The sequence below is a fragment of the Boleophthalmus pectinirostris genome, unplaced genomic scaffold, assembly GCF_026225935.1.
Source record: "Boleophthalmus pectinirostris isolate CB_2022bp ecotype Guang Dong unplaced genomic scaffold, ASM2622593v1 HiC_scaffold_17, whole genome shotgun sequence".
Taxonomy (NCBI): Eukaryota; Metazoa; Chordata; class Actinopteri; order Gobiiformes; family Gobiidae; genus Boleophthalmus; species Boleophthalmus pectinirostris.
In genome coordinates, this window is record NW_026571115.1 from 9,256,490 (window position 1) to 9,276,499 (window position 20,010).

The 20,010-nt window shown below is 44.3% G+C and overlaps 1 protein-coding gene across 2 annotated transcripts in view; it reads left to right on the plus strand.

The window, feature by feature from the left end:
* Window positions 1–20,010, plus strand: part of plcl5 (phospholipase C like 5) — a 273,874-nt gene that overhangs the window by 40,828 nt on the left and 213,036 nt on the right. The gene's annotated exons all lie outside the window — the stretch shown is intronic.

The following is a 20,010-nucleotide window of genomic DNA, read 5'->3' on the forward strand; positions in this document are numbered from 1 at the left end:
TATCATTTTTTAATTGAAAAAAATGAAAAAAGTAATTACAAAAAAAAAGGCAAAAAAAAAAAATGGTGGGGGGCAGAGGGGCTGGGGGTCCGGTCAAAGGAGCGTGGTGGGCCGGAGTTGGCCCGTGGGCCTTCCTTTGATGATCCCTGCTTTAAATACTTAAAATCTTCGTCCCATTTCTTCCTATTGCTTCTCTCATTCTCTCCTGTTTGTCGCCCCTTCATCTCACTTTCCTCTCGTCACTCTCTCTCTCTTCCCTCTCTAAATAGTTCAAAATCTCTGTTCCGTTTCTTCCTATTGCCTCTCTCTCTTTCACTCTCTCCCTCTTTCTGTCTCTCACTCACTCTAACTCTCGCCCCCTCACTTTAATGTTTGTCCCCCCATCGTGCTTTCTCTCTCTTCTCTCTTCCTCTTCTACATCCTTCTCCTAAACCTCTAAGCCTCTCTTCTCCGTCTCTCTCTCTCTTCCCTCTGTCCGTGCCCTGGCTCAGAGGTGCCCCATGCCGCTGTAACGTCGAGGAAAAGAACACACAAATCGATGGTCCCGCTGATCGTCTGAATGCTCCTCGCCGCGGGACAGGAAACCAGGCCAGACACAAAGTCAAGACGCACCACTACAAACTCCGTCATAAAGAAACACCAACATGAACTCTGAAATACAACGTCACAGCATTATAGTAATACACTTATCTTAAAGGTGCATTGTGTGAACTTTTCTGGTGGAGGGTCCGTCAAATCACATGAGGAACATCCCAGGCTAAATAATAACAGTATGGCAGGAAACAGACATGCATTCATACAGTGAGTGAGTCAGCTCTCCGCAGATCTGACTCGTAACCGTGACAACATACGCAACAAAAAAACAACAAAAGTCCAAAAAAAGAACAGTGTGAGTGGAGCTGTGTGCAGATTCACCGACAGCTGAACAGATCCTGAGAGAGGAAGACTGCAGCAGCACCGTCACGAAGCACACAGGAAATGAGACGGAGAGAGAGAAAGAGAAATAAAGAGAGAGGGAGAGATGAGAGACTGAGAAGAAGACAGAGAGAGGAGGGGGGGGAGAGAAGGAAGGAAGAGGAAGGGGAGGGAGAGAAAGAGAGCGAGAGATGGACAGAGAGGGGAAAGAGGTGGTGAGAGACGGAGGGGGAGAGATGGAGACAGTGAGATAAAGAAAGAGGAGAGAGAGGAACAGAGAGAGATAAAAAGAGAGAGAGAGAGAAAGGGGGGAGGGAAGAGAAGGAGGGCAAGAGATGGAGAAACTGAGATGGGGGAGAGAAGGGGGGAGGAAGGGAAAGCGAGAAGAGAGAGATGGGGAGTAAGGGAGGAAGTGGAAGAGGAGAGAGAGATGGGGAAAGAGAGTTGGAGAGAGCTTTAGAGAGAGATGGAGAGAAAGAGATGGAGACGATGAGAAAGAAAGAGGAGGGAGAAGAAGAGAGCGAGAGGGAGAGAAGGAGAGAAGGAGGGGAGTTGAAGAAAGAAATGGCGGGAGGGGGGGAGTGAGAGACGGAGAGAGCGAGATGGGGGAGAGAGAGGGAGTGAGGAAGGGAAAGAGGAGAGAGAAATGGGGAGAGAGAGAGAGAGAGAGAGAGAGAGGAGGGAGGAAGGTAAAGAGGAGAGAGAGATTGACAGGAGGGAGAGAGATGTCGAGAGAGATGGGGAGAATGAGATAAAGGAGAGAGGGAGAGATGGGAGAGAGAGAGAAATGGGGAGAGAGGGAGGGAGGAATGGAAAGAGAAGAGAGATGGAGAAAGAACTATGGAGGGAGGAAGGGAAAGAGAGGAGAGAAAGGGGGAGGAGAGGGGGGAGAGAGAGATGGGGAGAGAGCTGAAGAGAGAGAGAGAGGGAAAAGGCTAGGGAGAGAGAGATGGAGAGAGAGAGAGGAGGAGATAAAGAACGAGGAGAGGAGGAGGAGAGAGAAAGCGAGAGACCGTGAGGAGTGGATGTGAAACAAAGCATACATTTTGCATGTTCATGGTCGACTGCAGCCCTGACGATATTCTTAACTCTCCTTCCTTTCCTCTGTCCTGGTTTAACCCCACATTAACTCAATCGAGAATACTCTTTACCCCTAGTTACCTCTGAAAACACAACATATACTTACAGTACTACACCGTAACAGAGACGCAGTACAGCAGTAGAGCTCAGGCCCTGTTGTACTCGGTGTATGAGGAGCGTGCTCGATATAATGCTATGAATTATGAAATACCAAACATTAAAGATTGATCGTGTCCAGTGTTCGCTATTCTATATATGTGCCATTATTTTTAGGTTTGGGAGACATATGTGCCCACTGAGCCCTGCTACGGTGGCCCTGCAGGGACATGCTGTTGTCTTTCAAGATGCCAAGTGAAAAGGCCAAAGGAAAATGACGTCAACAAAACACCCCCCAAAAAAAAAAAAACCTTTGATGATTTAAAAATATACTTAACTGTGATTACTTTAACTGAGTTAGAAAATAAACCAATAGGAGAGAGCTGTAGAGAGAGAGAGCTGTTAGAGAGAGAGAGAGAGCTGTAGAGAGAGAGAGCTGTAGAGAGAGAGAGCTGTAGAGAGAGAGAGCTGTAGAGAGAGAGAGCTGTAGAGAGAGAGAGCTGTAGAGAGAGAAGCACGTAGAGAGAGAGAGAGAAGAGAGAGAAAGCTGAAAGAGAGAGAGAGAGAGAGAGCGAGAGAGAAAGCACGAGAGAGAGAAAGCACGAGAGAAGAGAGAAAGAGAGAAAGAGAGAAGAGAGACGAGAGAGAGAGAGAGAGAGCGAGAGAGAGAGAGAGAGAGAGAGAGAGAGCGAGAGAGAAGAGAAGAGAGAGCGCGAGAGAGAGAGAGAGCGCGAGAGAGAGAAGGCGCGAGAGAGAGAGAGCGCGAGAGAGAGAGCGCGAGAGAGAGAAAGCGCGAGAGAGAGAGAGAGAGAGAGAGAGCGCAGAGAGAGAGTCGCGAGAGAGAGAGAGAGAGAGAGGCGAGAGAGAGAGCGCGAGAGAGAGGCGCGAGAGAGAGCGCGAGAAGAGAGAGAGCGCGAGAGAGAGAGAGAGCGCGAGAGAGAGAGAGAGAGAGAGAGAGAAGGCGCGAGCGCGAGAGAGAGAGAGAGAGAGACGAGAAGAGAGAGAGAGAGCGCGAGAGAGAAGCGCGAGAGAGCGCGAGAGAGAGAGAGAGAGAGAGAGCGCGAGAGAGAGAAGGCGCGAGAGAGAGAGAAAGCGAGAGAGAGAGAGAGAGAGAGAGAGCGCGAGCGCGAGAGAGAGAGAGCGAGAGAGAGAGAGAGAGAGAGAGAGAGAGAAGCGCGAGAGAGAGCGAGAGAGAGAGAAAGCTGGAGAGAGAGAGAGCGCGAGAGAGAGAAGGCGCGAGAGAGAGACGAGAGAGAGAAAGACGAGAGAGAGAGAGAGAGAGACGCGAGAGAGAGAGCGCGAGAGAGAGAGAGAGAGAGAGAGAGCGCGAGAGAGAGAAAGCGCGAGAGAGAGAGAGAGAGCGAGACGAGAGAAGAGCACGAAGAGAGAGAAAGCACGAGAGCGAGAGAAGAGCGAGAGAGAAGGCACGAAGAGAGAGAGAGAGAGAGAGAGAGAGAGAGAGGCAGAGAGAAAGCACGAGAGAGAGAGCACGAGATAGAGAAGGCACGAGAGAGAGAAGAAGCACGAGAGAGAGAAAGAGAGAAGAGAGAGCGCGAGATAGAGAAGGCGTGAGAGAGAGAAAGCACGAGAGAGAGAGTGCGAGAGAGAAAGCGAGAGAGAGAGAGAGCGCACGAGAGAGAGAGAGAGAGAGAGAGAGAAAGCACGAGAAGAGAGAAAGGCGCGAGAGAGAAGCGAGAGAGAGAAAGCACGAGAGAGAGAAGGCACGAGAGAGAGAGAGAGAGAGAAGCACGAGAGAGAGAAAGCACGAGAGAGAGAGAGAGCTGGAGAGAGAGAAAGCAGCGAGAGAGAGAAAGCACGAGAGAGAGAAGAGAGAGAGAGCACGAGAGAGAGAAAGCACGAGAGAGAAAGAGAGAGAAAGACGAGAGAGAGAGAGAGAGAGAGAGAAAGCACGAGAAGAGAGAGAAGAGAGAGAGAGAGAGAGAGAGAGAGAGCACGAGAAGAGAAAGCACGAGAGAGAAAGCGAGAGAGAGAAAGAGAGAGAGAGCGAGAGAGAGAAGAGCGCGAGAGAGAGAAGGCGCGAGAGAGAGAGAAGCGCGACGAGAGAGAAGAGCGAGAGAGAGAAAGCGCGAGAGAGGAGAGAGAGAAGTGAGAGAGAGAGAAAGCCGGAGAGAGAAGAGAAGGCGGAGAGAGAGAAGGCGAGAGAAAGAGAGCGAGAGAGAGAGAGAGAGAGAGAGAGAAGGCGAGAGAGAGTGAAGAGCGAGAGAGAGAGAAGGCGAGAGAGAGAGAAGGCAGAGAGAGAGAGAGAGAGAGAGAGAGAAGGCGAGAGAGAGAGAAGAGAGAGAGAGAGAGAGAGAGGCGAGAGAGAGAGAGAGAGAGAGAGAGAGAGAAAGCGAGAGAGAGAGAAAGAGAGAGAGAGAGAGAGCGAGAGAGAGAGAGAGAGAAAGCGAGAGAGAGAGAAGGCGAAGAGAGAGAGAGAAGCACGAGAGAGAGAGAGCTGTAGAGAGAGAAGGCGAGAGAGAGTGAAGAGCGAGAGAGAGAGAAGAGAGAAAGGCGAGAGAGAGAGAGAAGGCGAGAGAGAGAGAGAGGCGAGAGAGAGAGAGAGGCGGAGAGAGAGAGAAGGCGCACGAGAGAGAGTGGAGAGGCGAGAAGAGAGAGAAGGCGAGAGAGAGAGAAGGCGAGAGAGAGAGAAAGAGCGGAGAGAGAGAGAAGAGAGCGAGAGAGAGAGAGAGCTGGAGAGAGAGAAAGCACGAGAGAGAGAGAGCTGTAGAGAGAGAAGGCGAGAGAGAGTGAAGGCGAGGAGAGAGAGAAGAAGGAGAGAGAGCGAGAGAGAGAGAAGGCGAGAGAGAGAGAGAGGCGAGAGAGAGTGAGAGAGAGAAGAGAAGAGCGAGAGAGAGAAGAGAGGCGAGAGAGAGAGAGGCGAGAGAGAGAGAAGGCGAGAGAGAGAGAGAAGGCGCGAGATAGAGAAGGCGCGAGAGAGAGAGAAGGCGTGAGAGAGAGAAGGCGAGAGAGTGAAGGCGAGAGAGAGAGAAGTGCGAGAGAGAGAGAAGGCGAGAGAGAGAGAAGGCGAGAGAGAGAGAGAAGAGAGAGAGAGAGAAGGCGTGAGAGAGAGAAAGCACGAGAGAGAGAGAGCTGTAGAGAGAGAAGGCGAGAGAGAGTGAAGCGAGAGAGAGAGTGGAAGGCGAGAGAGAGAGAAGGCGAGAGAGAGAGAAGAGCGAGAGAGAGAAAGAGAGCGAGAGAGAGTGAGAGAGAGAGAGAGGAGAAGCGAGAGAGAGAGAAGGCGAGAGAGAGAGGGGCGAGAGAGAGAGAGAGAGAGAGAGAGAGAGCGAGAGAGAGAGAGAGAGAGAGAAGGACGAGAGAGAGAGAAGGCGACTGAGAGAGAGAAGGCGCACGGAGAGAGAGAAAGCGAGAGAGAGAGAAGTGCGAGAAGAGAGAGAGAAGAGCGAGAGAGAGAGAGAGAGGGAGAGAAGAGAGAGAGAGAGAGAGAAGGCGAGAGAGAGAGAAGGCGAGAGAGAGAGAGAGAGAGCGAGAGAGAAGAGAAGAGCGCACGAGAGAGAGAGAGAGCGAGAGAGAGAGAAGCTGGAGAGAGAGAGAGCTGGAGAGAGAGAGAGCTGGAGAGAGCTGAGAGAGAGAGAGAGAGAGAGAGAGAGCTGGAGAGAGAGAAAGAGAAGAGGATAGAGAGAGAGAGAGAGCTGGAGAGAGAGAGAGCTGGAGAGAGAGAAAGCTGGAGAGAGAGAAAGCTGGAGAGAGAGAGAGCTGGAGAGAGATGATGAGATGGGAGAGAGAGAGGAGGGAGGGAGGAAGGAAGGAAGGGAGGGAAAGAGGAGAGGAGAAAGATGAGGAGAGAGAAAGGGGGGGCGGAGAGAAGGAGAGCTGTGATTCCAGCTGAAAAAGGGAATATTTTTCAAGCGTCATTGTTGTTGGTGCATTGTGTAACTTTTCTCTTGGAGGGTCCGTCACCTGCTCGTCTCCATGGAGATGTTAATACTTTGCCTGGAATCTTCCATGGCATTACATTAAACTGGTCTATCTCTAACATTTATTCATTACGGGTTTTTCTGTTGCTCAAAAACACAATCATTTCTTTGTGAATGAGGGCACAGACCTCTTGAAAATTCTCGTATTATTCATAACAAAATGTATGGTGCTTTTGAGTGTTGATTGTGTCAAAATCTGCGTTGTTTCTCAGTCCCGTATGTGGTTTGTTAAATGAATATTGAATTTCAAATGAACAGAAGTAAAATATTAATCTGCGTGTGTCGTAGATTATAACTAAATATGAGAGAAAAGCGTCATATGTCTAAAAAGCTCTTCAGCTCGTCTCTGCTGTTGTCTGTTGTGCACAGTGCTTCTCTCCCTCCCTCTTCTAATGATTTCAATGTAATAAATCATTGAAAATACTGAATTATTTTCCCCTCAGAGCTTGAATTATATTATTTATTGTTTATAAACCAGGACTGAACTAGAACTAAAACAGGACTAAACCAGGACTAAACCAGAACTGAACCAGGACTGAGTGTCGGGACGGGCCTGGAGGTGTGTCCATGTAGACAGTCAGGTGACCGCAGGTGAAAGAACCGACGCAGAACTATGCACCCACAGGCTTGGGGTTTAGACCTGGTTTAGTCCTGGTTTAGACCTGGTTTAGTCCTGGTTTAGTCCTGGTTTAGTCCTGGTTTAGTCCTGGTTTACTCCTGGTTTAGACCTCGTGTAGCCCTGGTTTACACCTTGTGTAGTCCTGGTTTAGTCCTGGTTTTGTCCTCGTGTAGTCCTGGTTTAGTCTTCGTGTAGTCCTGGTTTAGTCCTTGTGTAGTCCTGGTTTAGTCCTTGTGTAGTCCTGGTTTAATCCTCGTGTAGTCCTGGTTTAATCCTCGTGTAGTCCTGGTTTAGTCCTCGTGTAGTCCTTGTATAGTTCTGGTTTAGTTCTGGTTTAGTCCTGGTTTAGTCCTGGTTAAGTCCTGGTTTAGTCCTCGTGTAGTCCTTGTATAGTTCTGGTTTAGTTCTGGTTTAGTCCTGGTTTAGTCCTCGTGTAGTCCTGGTTTAGTCCTGGGTTAGACCTGGTTTAGTCCTGGTTTAGTCCTCGTGTAGTTCTGGTTTAGTCCTCGTGTAGTCCTTGTATAGTTCTGGTTTAGTTCTGGTTTAGTCCTGGTTTAGTCCTGGTTTAGTCCTCGTGTAGTCCTGGTTTAGTCCTGGTTTAGAGTCCTGGTTTAGTCCTGGTTTAGTCCTGGTTTAGTCCTGTGTTCCTGGTTTAGTCCTCGTGTAGTCCTGGTTTAGTCCTGGGTTAGACCTGGTTTAGTCCTGGTTTAGTCCTCGTGTAGTCCTGGTTTAGTCCTCGTGTAGTCCTGGTTTAGTCCTCGTGTAGTCCTGGTTTAGACCTCGTGTAGTCCTGGTTTAGTCCTGGTTTAGTCCTGGTAGTCCTGGTTTAGTCCTGGTTTAGTCCTGGTTCAGTCTGTATGCGGCACAAAATTCCGGCATCACAGTTTAAGTCATGGAAACGGGGAACGGCTGTTATCTGTTTCTTCCATTATTCATTTAAACACAAAATTGAAAACTGAAAAAAAAACAAATCGTTATCCATTTTGTAATTTTGGTTTTGGAGATAAATACTAAAGAAATGTGTTGTTTTTTCCTTTTCTTATTTTTGGTTTTATTTTGAAAAACGAATGAACAAATGACACACAGATTCTATAAATCTATTATTAGCACTGAACCACTTGTCCTGACTCCAGGTAGTCTGCAGTTCTGGAGTAGGACACAACTGGACGATAATCTGTTCCTGGTAGCTTCATGTTTGATTCTTTAATTCTTTTTTCCTCAACACATTTCTCGTGACACTGTTGACTATTTGCAACAAAACGTTTGATTCGTCTTTGTATTTCAAGAGTGCTTTTTACACTTAGATTGAACTGACTCCGAAAAGTCACTTTTTTTTTTTTTTTTTTTGGCTCATTTTGTCTGAAGAAAAGAAGCTGCCTAATGTTTCTCCAAAACATCACCAGATATGCTTAAATCCAATAAGAATTAGAATTTATACAACTTGGGGTTGAAAAATATGCGTAACAAACATGATAAAATGATGATGATTATAAAATTACACCTGAAAAACAACTGAAAATGGTCTCGACTGACCATTGGAAAACCAAGCTTGTCCAGGGTGTGCATGGGCCATAAATTATAGAAAAACTGTAGATGATTATAGAATAAAAAAATGAACATAGCTGTTTTCTGTGTGTCTTGGTCCATGCTTCAGTTTTCACTCGATTCACTAGAAAACCCAAGTCTTCAAGTTACGCAACCAGCCCAGTTATGAATAATTACCCATGCAAATCTGAACTATTTACATCGCGATTATATAAAGCAGTGTTAAATATTGACAAAGCTCCATTTTATCCACCTATTTCAGTATTTTCTCTCGCGTTGCACCATTTAAATTTTTAAAAACTTCCCAGTAGATGCTGTCGGCTGGTGCCAGATTTCACTTCTCCTTTTCGGTCTTACTAATTCAGCATTTTCACTCTGTTTACAACACACTCAAGAGCGATTAGTTAGCCCAGTAAGTCTTCTCCACTGTCCACCATTCTCTAAATTACAGTTTAGACGCAAGTGCACAACTATAAGTGGTATTCGTGCAGGATTAGTTTTACCTAGAGACTTTGTAAAACTGAAAATGCCTCACGACACTGGAGTTTTTTGTGTACATTCGCGCGGTTTATGCAGTACCACTATACTACCTGTTTATACGGACTTTATTTCAGAAATGTTGGACTGATAAACACTCCGAAACAAGACAAGAACCTTTTAATTGTTCATGTCGCCGATGTTGTTTTTATTTTAATTTTGTTTTTAACTGAAAGCTGCACTGTAACATTAAAAGTTTAGGGATTAGTTTTACCTAGAGATGTCTGTAAAACTGAAGTTACCTCTTACGTCTGAGTTTTTTGTGTACATTCGCACGGTATAAGCAATGTCAGTCAATTACCTGTTTATACGGACTTTATTTCAGAAATGTTGGACTGATAAAAACGCTGAAATAAAACAAGAACGATTCCAAAAGCAAGGACAACATCACAACAAGGGTATATGATAAAGATTCAGTATTTCTTGACGATGGACGGACGTGATGACTGGGTAGAGACTCTGGATGGCGGCTCTGTTTCAGGAGGTCAATCCTGCCGATTCAGGACCCTCCCGTGTTGTAGATGATGTCCTCAGGCTGAAGGATGAACGAAAGATAAGAGTGTGGAGAGAGCAGAGACATAGGCTACGTTCAGACTGCAGACTGAAGTGACCCAAATCTGATTTTTTTGGCCTCTGTGTGACCTGTATCTCATCTTTTAATGACAGTCTGAACGACACAGATACGATTTTTTTCAAATGCGACCCAGGACACTTGGATATGTGCTCCTGAAACTTATACATATCTGATCTTTTGACATGTGACTTCAGTCTGAACGGCCAAAGTGCATTCGTCCGACCTACACGTTATCAACAAGCCACAAACGTCACTATTCTGCGCTGAAGTAGGCGAAAATTGTTAATGAACTCCATGTCACTGAAGTGAAGCACATCACCACTCATCACTCTTGGCTCCGTCTCCACATCCACACGTTCCTTTCAACGGACGTTTCTGCTGCTGTCCTACAAAACACCACGACCAAAAACCTCGTCCTTCTCAATCTCCTCCAAACAAGTAAGTTGTTCATGTTCTGGGTGCGAGAGAAACTTTAAAATCTCCAGGTGCTCAATGCTCGCGTCCATGTTTGGACAACTTCCGTAAACACAGAGCACGCTCGCTGCGGTTGACGTCATCGTGTCTCCAGTGCACATGCGGGACACTTTTGGGCTGTTTAATGTTCACACTGGAGTCACATACAAGTCACATTTAATTGGAAATGTGAACGACCTCGCAAAAACATCAGATTTCACACAAAAAAAAATCTGAATTGAACGTTAAGCTCTGCAGTCTGAACGTAGCCATACAGTGTTGCTGTAGGCCTGTATACATCGGGCTTCAGAAGGTGTGGTTGAGCTGAGCTGTGGTTCACTGAAGAGGAGCAAGGGGACATTTATTCATCAAGTCACCAACATTGCTTTTATTTAAGTTAGTTTTTAGCGAAATTCACCTGCACTGTAGCGTCAGACACCGGGTTTCTTACCTCAGTGATGCAATCGGCGATCACAGTGACATCCACAACATCAGATTTCTTATGAAACAGCCACAGTCTTTCTCTTTCAGTCTGTTAAAGCTGTACAGTCAGTCCATCCAAACTTTAGAAACTTTGCTCCAAACTTCTCCATAGACGCCACATGCTGTTTGTCCTCGGTTGCAGTGACAATAGGGTTCTACTCCCTGGTCACGTCTTTACTGCAGTTTTTTGTTTTTCACATTTTTATTTGTAGGAAAAAAAAAAAAACCAATAACTAAATTAGAGTATAGTCCGTGGTAGAGATGTGTAAAAATATCGAAATACAGTTATATTGTATTGCCTAATGTGATGACACAGTATCGAAATCGTGGGCTGCTGTTTCGATATATACTGCCAAGAGTACTTTTTGGTATATTTTACTCAATTATTTTGTTGCAGCACTACTGTTTTGTTATTTATTCAGAGGAAGTCAACTCGTTTATGTGCGACACATTTTGACATTTTCACTGTTTTAATGATTAAAATGTTTGTGTTTCATATGAACTTTACACAAGAAGTGGTTTAATAAAGACTTTTAGTATCACACCCATGATTTAGACTTTATTTTTATTGAACCATATCGAAACAATTTGAAATATATCGTTTTGAATTGAAAGTGCGCTGTATCGAGATATGTATCGTATCGTGGCCTACGTATCGATGTATGTATCATATCGGCAGCTTCTTAATGATACCCAGCCTCAGTGCGTGGAGAATAAATATTGTTGATTTTAGTTTGTATTTTGACCTAAAATAGGCCATATTCAATCGCTGGTCGCTTCAATGTACAGATAAAGATGTGTGTATGGAGTTTAAAAACATGTATTACCACATGACATCACAAGGTGGAACAGTGTTTTTCATTTAAGAGAAGAACTCAGCCTAAATGTACAGGTTTTGTGTGTTAAACATGTGTGAATGAAACGAAACTCAACTCCTGGTATGTCTGTGATGAGGAAACAACATTATAAAGTAGAAAATAGAGTAATACGGGCCTTTTGAACAGACTTTTAGCACATCAATACATCTGTCTTTTTGTAGTCTTACGCAATGCCATTAAAGTGTCTCTCAAAATAGGAACATTTCTGATGCTAAAAGACCTGAAGAGGAAGGCCAAGTAAGGACAATGCATCAATGATTGTGAAATGAACCAATTACAGAAAAAAGGATGACACTTTTTCATTTCAACATATCTTATCTATCTTGTAAAACAAAAACTGTAATGGGGAGTTTTCTTATCATTTTAAGAATAACATATAGCTCTTTTGATATGCAAAGTTGCTTACAAATTTGCATAATGTAATAAAACAGTGCAGGAAAAGGTCCCAGTCAGTGTTCACGGTTCAGCATCAGAGAGAAGGGACCAAGTGGTGAAATATGACTTGATAAACTAATTTAAAAAATGCATTAAATTCAGAGCTTGTTTATAGAGGTTTAAACTACAGGTTCAGGAAGAGTTTTCCATGGAAAGGCAGGAAATTTAGTTTTTTTCATCTAATTTATTGCGTCCTTTGCGATTTGATTTAGGATTTTAGAATTGCGTCTAGTGAAGCACCGATTCGTCTGTTTCCGTTTCGATACCGATTCCATGTCTTTAACTATCTGCCGATACCCGATACCAACCGATACAAGTACAGAGGCTGAAAACATCATTTCCTTTAAACAAAAATATAATTAAACAGCACTTATCACGTAGGTGTTATTTATCCCTCAGCTAACTTCAGATTTACAGCTTCATGTAAATAAAAGTTCAAACATGATGAGACTTTTTGGGCCAACTACAACCAGTAAATCATTATTACATCAATCTATATGTTCAGTAAGGTTATCAGCTGAACCGGTTGATATTTGGAAGCTGATATCTGATACCAGTGTCGGATCTGTGCATCCCAAACTGTGTCAAATAAAGTTATGATTTCAACTAGATTATGTTTGATTATACCACCATAATTGCAGTATGTTACTTTAAGAATCAATGCAGCATCTTTTACTATATTCATTGGATAAACTAGCTGGAGTGTCTTGCCTAAGGACACAGTGGCAGCTTGTTTTACCGGTAATCGGAGCGGGAACTTGTCTTTTCTTACCTCTTGGTGGTTGCACAACTATCATGCACATGCTAAGAGGTGCCATGTGTTGGATGTTGATGCTCTGAGTGCAGGTGTGTGTCAGATCTGATACAGTGACGGTCATTAGCAGCTCGTCGGGTAATTAGCACCCTCACTGTAGTCGCTGCCGCTTCACGCTGCGACGCCCCCTACTGCTCCAGACATACAGGTGCCACTGGCTGCGATAATAACACGGGTATTAAGCTGCTCTCCTGTGACTTACTCTACTTTGTTATGTTTGTTTGACCTTAATAAAAGAAAAGGATTAAAGGTTCTATATGAAACTAGTTTCTATACCATACCAACTTTATTTATAAAGCACTTTAAAAACTTTACAGCCAGTCAAAGTGCTGTACACAAACAGCAAACAGAATAGACAAGGACAATCGCAGGCAAAGTAACAATACAACTACTAAAAACATGGAAAATAATGCAACTCAACAACAAGAAATGTACTGTATTTTTGGACTATAAGTCACTACGGAGTATATGTCGCATCAGCCAAAAAATGTGTAATGAAGAAGAAAAAAACATATATAATTGGACAATAAGTCGCTCTTTTTGGGGAAATTTATTTTATAAAATCAGAGACCAGGAACCGACATTTCAACTTGAAAGGCAAGTTATATTAATATAGTAATAACAATAAAACAGACAACAACAGGCTGTTTAACGTCACATATGAACAGTTCTTCAGATAAATATAACATAAACAACAGAACAGAACAAGTTTATCAAACTCTCCATCTCACTCCAAATCACTAAATCCATTGAATTCTTCATCCTCAGTGTCACTTTTGAGCAACTCCATGACCTCTGGAGGTAAACAAAGCGCTGCTTCCTCTTCTGTGTAGCTGTCGTCAGACTCAGCATCAGTTCCAGTTAGAATTATTCTGGCCTTTCTGAATCCTGACAGGATGATTTCGGTGTCACTGAAGTCCAGGCTTTGTCAATCCATTCAGTGACTTCTAGGAAAGTTCCATGGTGCACCCTCCCAGTTGTCACAAGTTTCTCGCTCACTCCAAACTTTCTTTCTGCTGCTCAATTACCATTTTTGGCTGCAGATTTTGCTACTTGCAGCTTGTAATCTGCAAAATATGATTTTCTTTTTAGGGGCATTTGTGTCTAAGTTGTCTTTAGTTTGTTTAAAGTTTGTTTAAATTTAAAAGTATGGTGCGATCAACTGACATGATACAGACAGGACAGTGAGTCTTTCTGCAGGAGACATGTGCAGTAGAGTGAAGTGACAGTGGTACAGGAGGAACAGGAGGAGCAGATACTGACACACAAGACTAGAGCCTCTCACGACTGTCAGTGTGAACATTTTAATATATAAGTCGCAGGACTACCCAAACCATGAAAAAAAACATGACTTATAGTGCGAAAAATACGGTACATCTCACTTGTTAAAAGCCAGTAAAAAATGTGTGTTTTTAGGAGTGATTTAAAAACAGCTACAGATTCGCAAGAAGATTTCAGTTTTATTAATAATTATGGTAATTCTTTTTTTCTGAGCTTGGTGTTGCTTTCTGCATCTGTTAACTGAACAAGATGATCAAATACAGTTATAATATACTTGTAGTCCAGTTACTCTGAGGTTAGAGCGTTTACCTTCCAACCCAAATGTCAGTGGTTCAGTACCAGCTCTGAACACTGCATACTGCTGTTGTGTCCTTAAGCAAATCACTCAATATATCTTGCCTTGCCTGACTGAATTCGCTCCCCATCCCCTAATGCAATTCATATACTAATAATAATACTAATACTGTGAAGCTAAATGTTACTGCAGCATAACCAACCATTCATTACCATCCAGATCACTAATGCAGCTTTATTAATTATGAGTTTGTCCTATATATTTCTTTGCCTGTATGCGTGTATCCGTGTACCCGCCGGCTCTCCTCCTCAGCCCTCTGCGCAGGACCGTGTGTTTGTATGTGTTTGTATGCTGGTGCTTTGAAGCCTGTTATTCTCATAGGACATTTTCAGCAGGTCTCTGGAGCCTAGAACAAAGCAGCAGCAACAAAACAGGTATCATCACAGACCGTCTCGACTACACCCACTGGACACATTACGACACTGCTACTGATACTTTAAAGTACAGTGTTAATTATGAAGTAGGAATGTGCATTAGAATTTCTATAACTGGCTTCATTTTAACGACTCGAGGAGCAAGAATGACTCTCAAGAAGCCTTTGTATTTCCAAACTTTTAGGTTAGTTTTTGTCATTTTTATATATTAAGATCAAATGTAAACCCAAGGGTAAGGCAAGGCAAGGCAAGGCAAGTTTATTTGTATAGCACAATTCGTACACAAAGTAATTCAAAGTGCTTTACAGAATAAGAAATACATTAAAATCATAATAAAAACAAATCAAAACACAAATAATCATGAAGATTAAAATTAAAAAAGAGAGACATAAATTGGAGAGAAGAGTGCGGAATGAAAACCTTTCAGTTATATGCACAGTTAAACAGAAATGTTTTGAGCCTGGATTTAAACAGCGTCACAGAAGAGTCTGTCTCACATGTTCAGGAAGACTGTTCCAGGTTTTAGCTGCATGAACCTGAAACTCTGACTCCCCTTGTTTAGTCGTGACTCTGGGCACCAGCAGGAGGCCGGTCCCTGAGGTCCTCAGAGTGTGAGATGGTTCATATGACACTAACATGTCACAGATGTACTTTGGTGCTCGGCCATGGAGAGACTTGTACACAAGCAGAGCTGCTTTAAAGTCTATTCTCTGAGGCACAGGAAGCCAGTGCAGAGACCTGAGCACAGGACTTATGTGCTCATACTTCCTAGTTCGAGTAAGGACCCGAGCTGCAGCGTTCTGGATGTTCTGCAGCGTCTCACAGCTCGTTTGGAGAGACCAGTGAGCAGACCATTACAGTATCTAACCTACTGGAGACAAACACATGGATAAGTTTCTCCAAGTCTGATTTAGACAGTAAACCTTTGATTTTTGCTATGTTTTTTAGATGGTAAAAGGCGGCAGATGTTATTGATTTTATGTGACTGTTAAAGTTCAAGTCTGAGTCCATTATTACCCCTAGATTTCTTGCCTGATTTGAAGGTTTTAGAGAGAGAGACTGGAGGTGACTGCTGACACTGTCCCTTTGTTTCTGTGGACCAAAACACTATGACTTCAGTCTTGTCAGAGTTTAGCTGGAGAAAGTTGTTTTGCATCCACACACTGATCTGTTGGATGCAGTGACCAAGTGACTCCACTGGTCCATAGTCTCCTGCTGCCAGAGAGACGTAGATCTGAGTGTCGTCTGCATAATTGTGGTACGACACGTTATTGCTGCTTATTAACTGGCCTAATGGCAGCATGTAGAGATTGAACAACAGGGGGCCCAGGATTGACCCCTGAGGCACCCCACAGGTCAGGGCCATGTCATCTGAGACACAGTTTCCAAGTAGTTATCTGACTGCAGAGGTCATTGTACTACCGAAATCATTGCAGGTTTTGTGCTTTGATGTTTGGAAATATTGATTGACAGTCTCGCAGCCAAGTTTTATGTTGCTGTGTTCACATTTACACAAGCACCACATCAATATTATGACTAAACTGTGATTTAGACAGTAACAAAATGTAAACCAGGACTAGACCAGAAGACAACCAAGTATACGTTAGGACTAAGGAAGGTGATACTCAAATTTTCTAAAAATTTTTCCCCAAATAATCATCCTCGAAGGTCTGAACTCTGCTCTAAACCACACGCTTTTACTGACGCTTGGCTCTCGACTTTTCTATCATCATGGAAACTAAACCTGACCAAGTTACTCAGAGTCACAGTGCCTTTTTTCTCTGTATTTTTGAGCTATAAAACCACCTGTAATTGAATAAATGTAAGTTCAATGTGCTGAATGTCATACTGTGGAACATTCCAGACAGAGCAGTGACCTATCCATAGAAACAAGCAGGTGACGGAGCCCCAACCAAAACGTTACACAGTGCACCTTTAATTGCACAGCCCTAATCGGGACTATAACAGGACCAACGCAGGACCAATCTGAGAGTAGACGAGTGTGGAGAGAGGCGTGCGTGAGACTCGGCTGCAGACGTGAGTGGGACATACGGTCCACATATAAAGAACATGTGTAAAAGAGTCAAGAGACTGCAGGCGGTCTGCTCCAGCTCACACCCTCCATGTTCAAGAACCATCTGGAAGGAAATGTCTGGCTCCAGGCTGCAGGTCTCCACACGCTTTGGCCTGTCATGTGTTAGAGTACTACACCATTACATGTACATCCACTTCTAACATAATACTCAGTCAAAAGTCCATGTGTGTAAGAGTGATGCAAAACATAGGACTGTTGTCACCGCAATTAACAATTCAAAACTAATTATATCTTTAGAATAGTGAAATGTCCTCAAAATGTTGTTTATGTTGTTGTGTGATGCTAACACAACAACATACATTGTTTTAACATACTGACACAAATAGAATTATAAGAAACTTTTCCTACAACTGCTTGAACTCACAAACTGAACTTTATTGAGCAAAAAAATTCTCCTGTCTGTCTGTTGGCCATTGCATTTTTGTTTTTGTTTGTGATTAAGCATATCCACCTTTAAATTATAATATAATATATATTTTTACATATCTATCATCTAGATCTCTCTCTAATATATATACAAGACATATTTATTGAGCTCATATATCTTTAATACACATCATTTTGAACTGAATTTGTGTTGTCTGTGGTTTATTTCCCCCTCTAGGCTGCAGTCAGTTCCTTAGCCTCTCTGCGTTATGTATGACCTTAAAGAAGTGACTTAGCTGGAAGTCAAAGGCGAGCTACTCTAGGCAGCACTTTTTCAGTTAGTCGTTTTCACTGTTTTTGTAGAAAACCAAACACTTAAATAGAACCACAAACGCTCGTATTGATCACATGGTCCTGAAAATGTGTTGTTTAAATCCATTTTGCATTTTTTCAGAGAATCTTTAAATGTTTTCGGCCGTGTTTGCTAATTGTGTGCATTGTGTCGTCATGGTAACTACCAGTGCTGGGTGTAATGCAGTAATGGTAATGAAATTTAGTTCATTTTAAAATTTGGCACAACTTTACTTTTCTGTGTGCGACTTGCCGATCCCCGTGCTGGCAGCGTGACGTAGTTGGGGAGGAGAATCCACCCTGGTCGACAGTCCCGCCAAGAGCAGGGGGAGCCTGTTCCCGTCTGGGTGGAGAGGGTGTAGCAGACACCCATGGCCCCGGGTAGAGGCCTGATCCTGGTGGGAGGAGCTGTAAAGAATGCCCCGGACCTTTCCTGGCCGACCCAGAGCCGGTCAGGGAGCACTGCCTCAGAGGAAGTGGGGAGTCAGCGACACCCGGGGAGAGGTTCCTCGAGGGGATCTTCCCGCACCAAGTGGCTGTCCCTTGCCTGCCGAGTTTAATCCCTTGGGGACTGTGCGGACCCCACCCGTTTACCTCTAAACAGTTTAACTCTCTCGTCAGCTTTCAGCTTTCTTACAGTACTTGTTGATTATCGGTCTCGTGCTGGTATGTAGCCTTAGATGGAGTTTACCACCAAAATGTAACAAGTAACGTAAAAAGTGACTTTCCATAGAGGGTAACTAAGTAAAGAGAGGAATTACTTTTTAAAGAAGTAACGAGTAACAACCACATAATACCTTTTTAAAGTAACTAACCCAACACTGGTAACTACTGAACATTCCACCATAGAGATACATGTAGAACACCTCCAGCGTGATTAAAAGTGCACACCATAAACCACCAATCAATACAATAAAAAAAACATTCATATTCATATTGTATTACCAGTAGACCAACTACTCGATAAACAGGATTCCAACAGTAGAAATAAATGATATTCAAACCAAAAGCGTGTAGCTCGCTGTGCATTTGACATCCACACTTAATAACTGCTTTGCTCCTGCTTTTCATTCTCAGGGTTAGTTTTGTGTTTTGGTCGCAGAATGATAAATAAGACATCAAAGTGCGCAGAGGCAATCTCCAATAATGCATCAGCAACAAAACAAAACGGACGAGCGCTTTTAGCTGGAAAAGGTCAAGGTGGTGTGAGAGGAAGCAATGAATGTTTACAAAAGAGATAGAGAGAGATGGAGAGAGGGGGAAAGAGGAGGGATGGAGGGAGAGTAGAGAGAGAGAGTGAGGGACAGAGCTAAGAGAGAGAAATGAGGAGAGAAAGGTTGAGGGGAGGAAGGGAGAGAAAGAGCGACAGAAGAGAGAAGGAGAGGGACAGAGTGGAGAGAGAGAGGGGGGGATGAAGGGATGGACGGAGGGAGAGAGAGAGGGACACAGAGAGAGAAGGAGGGAGAGGGAGGAGGAGAGAGGAGAGTGAGAGAGGAGAGGAAGGAGGGAAGAGAGGGACAGAGTGAAGAGAGAGGGAGGAAGGGAGAGAAAGGGACAAAGTGGAGAGAGGGAGAGAGAGAAAATGGGACAGAGTGAAGAGAGGTAGAGAGATGGAGGGAAGGGACAGAGTGGAGAGAGAGAAAGGGGAATGGAGGGACAGAGAAAGGGACAGAGTGGAGAGAGAAAGGGGGATGGAGGGAGAGAAAGGGACAGAGTGAAGAGAGAAAGGGGGACGGAAGGGGAGAGAAAGGGACAAAGTGGAGAGAGGGGTAGAGAGGATGGAGGGAGAGAGAAAGGGACAAAGTGGAGAGAGAGGGAGAAAAAGGGACAGAGTGGAGAGAGAAGTAGAGAGGATGGAGGGTGAGGGACAGTGGAGAGAGAAATGGGGACGGAGGGAGAGAGAAAGGGACAGAGTGAAGAGAGGTAGAGAGGATGGAGGAGAGAGAAAGGGACAGAGTGAAGAGAGGTAGAGAGGATGGAGGGAGAGGGACAGAGTGGAGAGAGAGAAAGGGGAACGGAGGGAGAGAGAAATGGACAGAGTAGAGAGAGAAAGGGGGATGGAGGGACAGAGAAAGGGACAGAGTGGAGAGAGGTAGAGAAGATGGAGGGTGAGAGACAGTACAGAGAGAAAGAGAGACAGGAGGAGAATGAGGAGAGAAGAGGTAGAGAGGAAGGAGAGAGGGAGGAGGGACAGAGAGAGAAGTAGAGAAGATGGAGGGTGAGAGACAGTACAGAGAGAAAGGGAGATTGAGGGAGAGAGAAATGGAATGAGTGGAGAGAGAGGTAGAGAGGATGGAGGGAGAGAGAAAGGGGGACGGAGGGAGAGAGTGAAGAGAGAGAAAGGAGAGGATGGAGAGAGGGGCACAGTAGATGGAGAAGAAAACAGAAGATTAGAGGAGAGAGGAAGAGAGACAGATGGGTAGAGAGGTGGAAAGAGAAGGCGAGACAAAGGGGTGAGAGAAGGAGGAGGGGAGGGAGGACGGGGCAGAGAGAAGGGAGGGAGAGACACAGAAAAGAGTTTAAAGAGGCAAGGAAGACACTAGAGGGTGAGAGGAACAGACGAAGGGTTAGAGAGAGACAGAAAAAGGGAGAGAGGTGGAGAGATGGAAGAGAACAGCTTGCATTTCTTAAGGCCTGGGCCAGATGCCATTAGATTAGCAGATAACATCGGAGCAGCAATAGGATTACACTGCTCACTTTATCAAACGGTGACGCCGAGAAGACTGAGAGACGCACACGGCCTATGCAAAAGCCCGCGCCAACATACTAACGTTGGCTTGTATTGAGTATTATCACAGCGGGGGTCTGTCCTGGTTTATAAAGA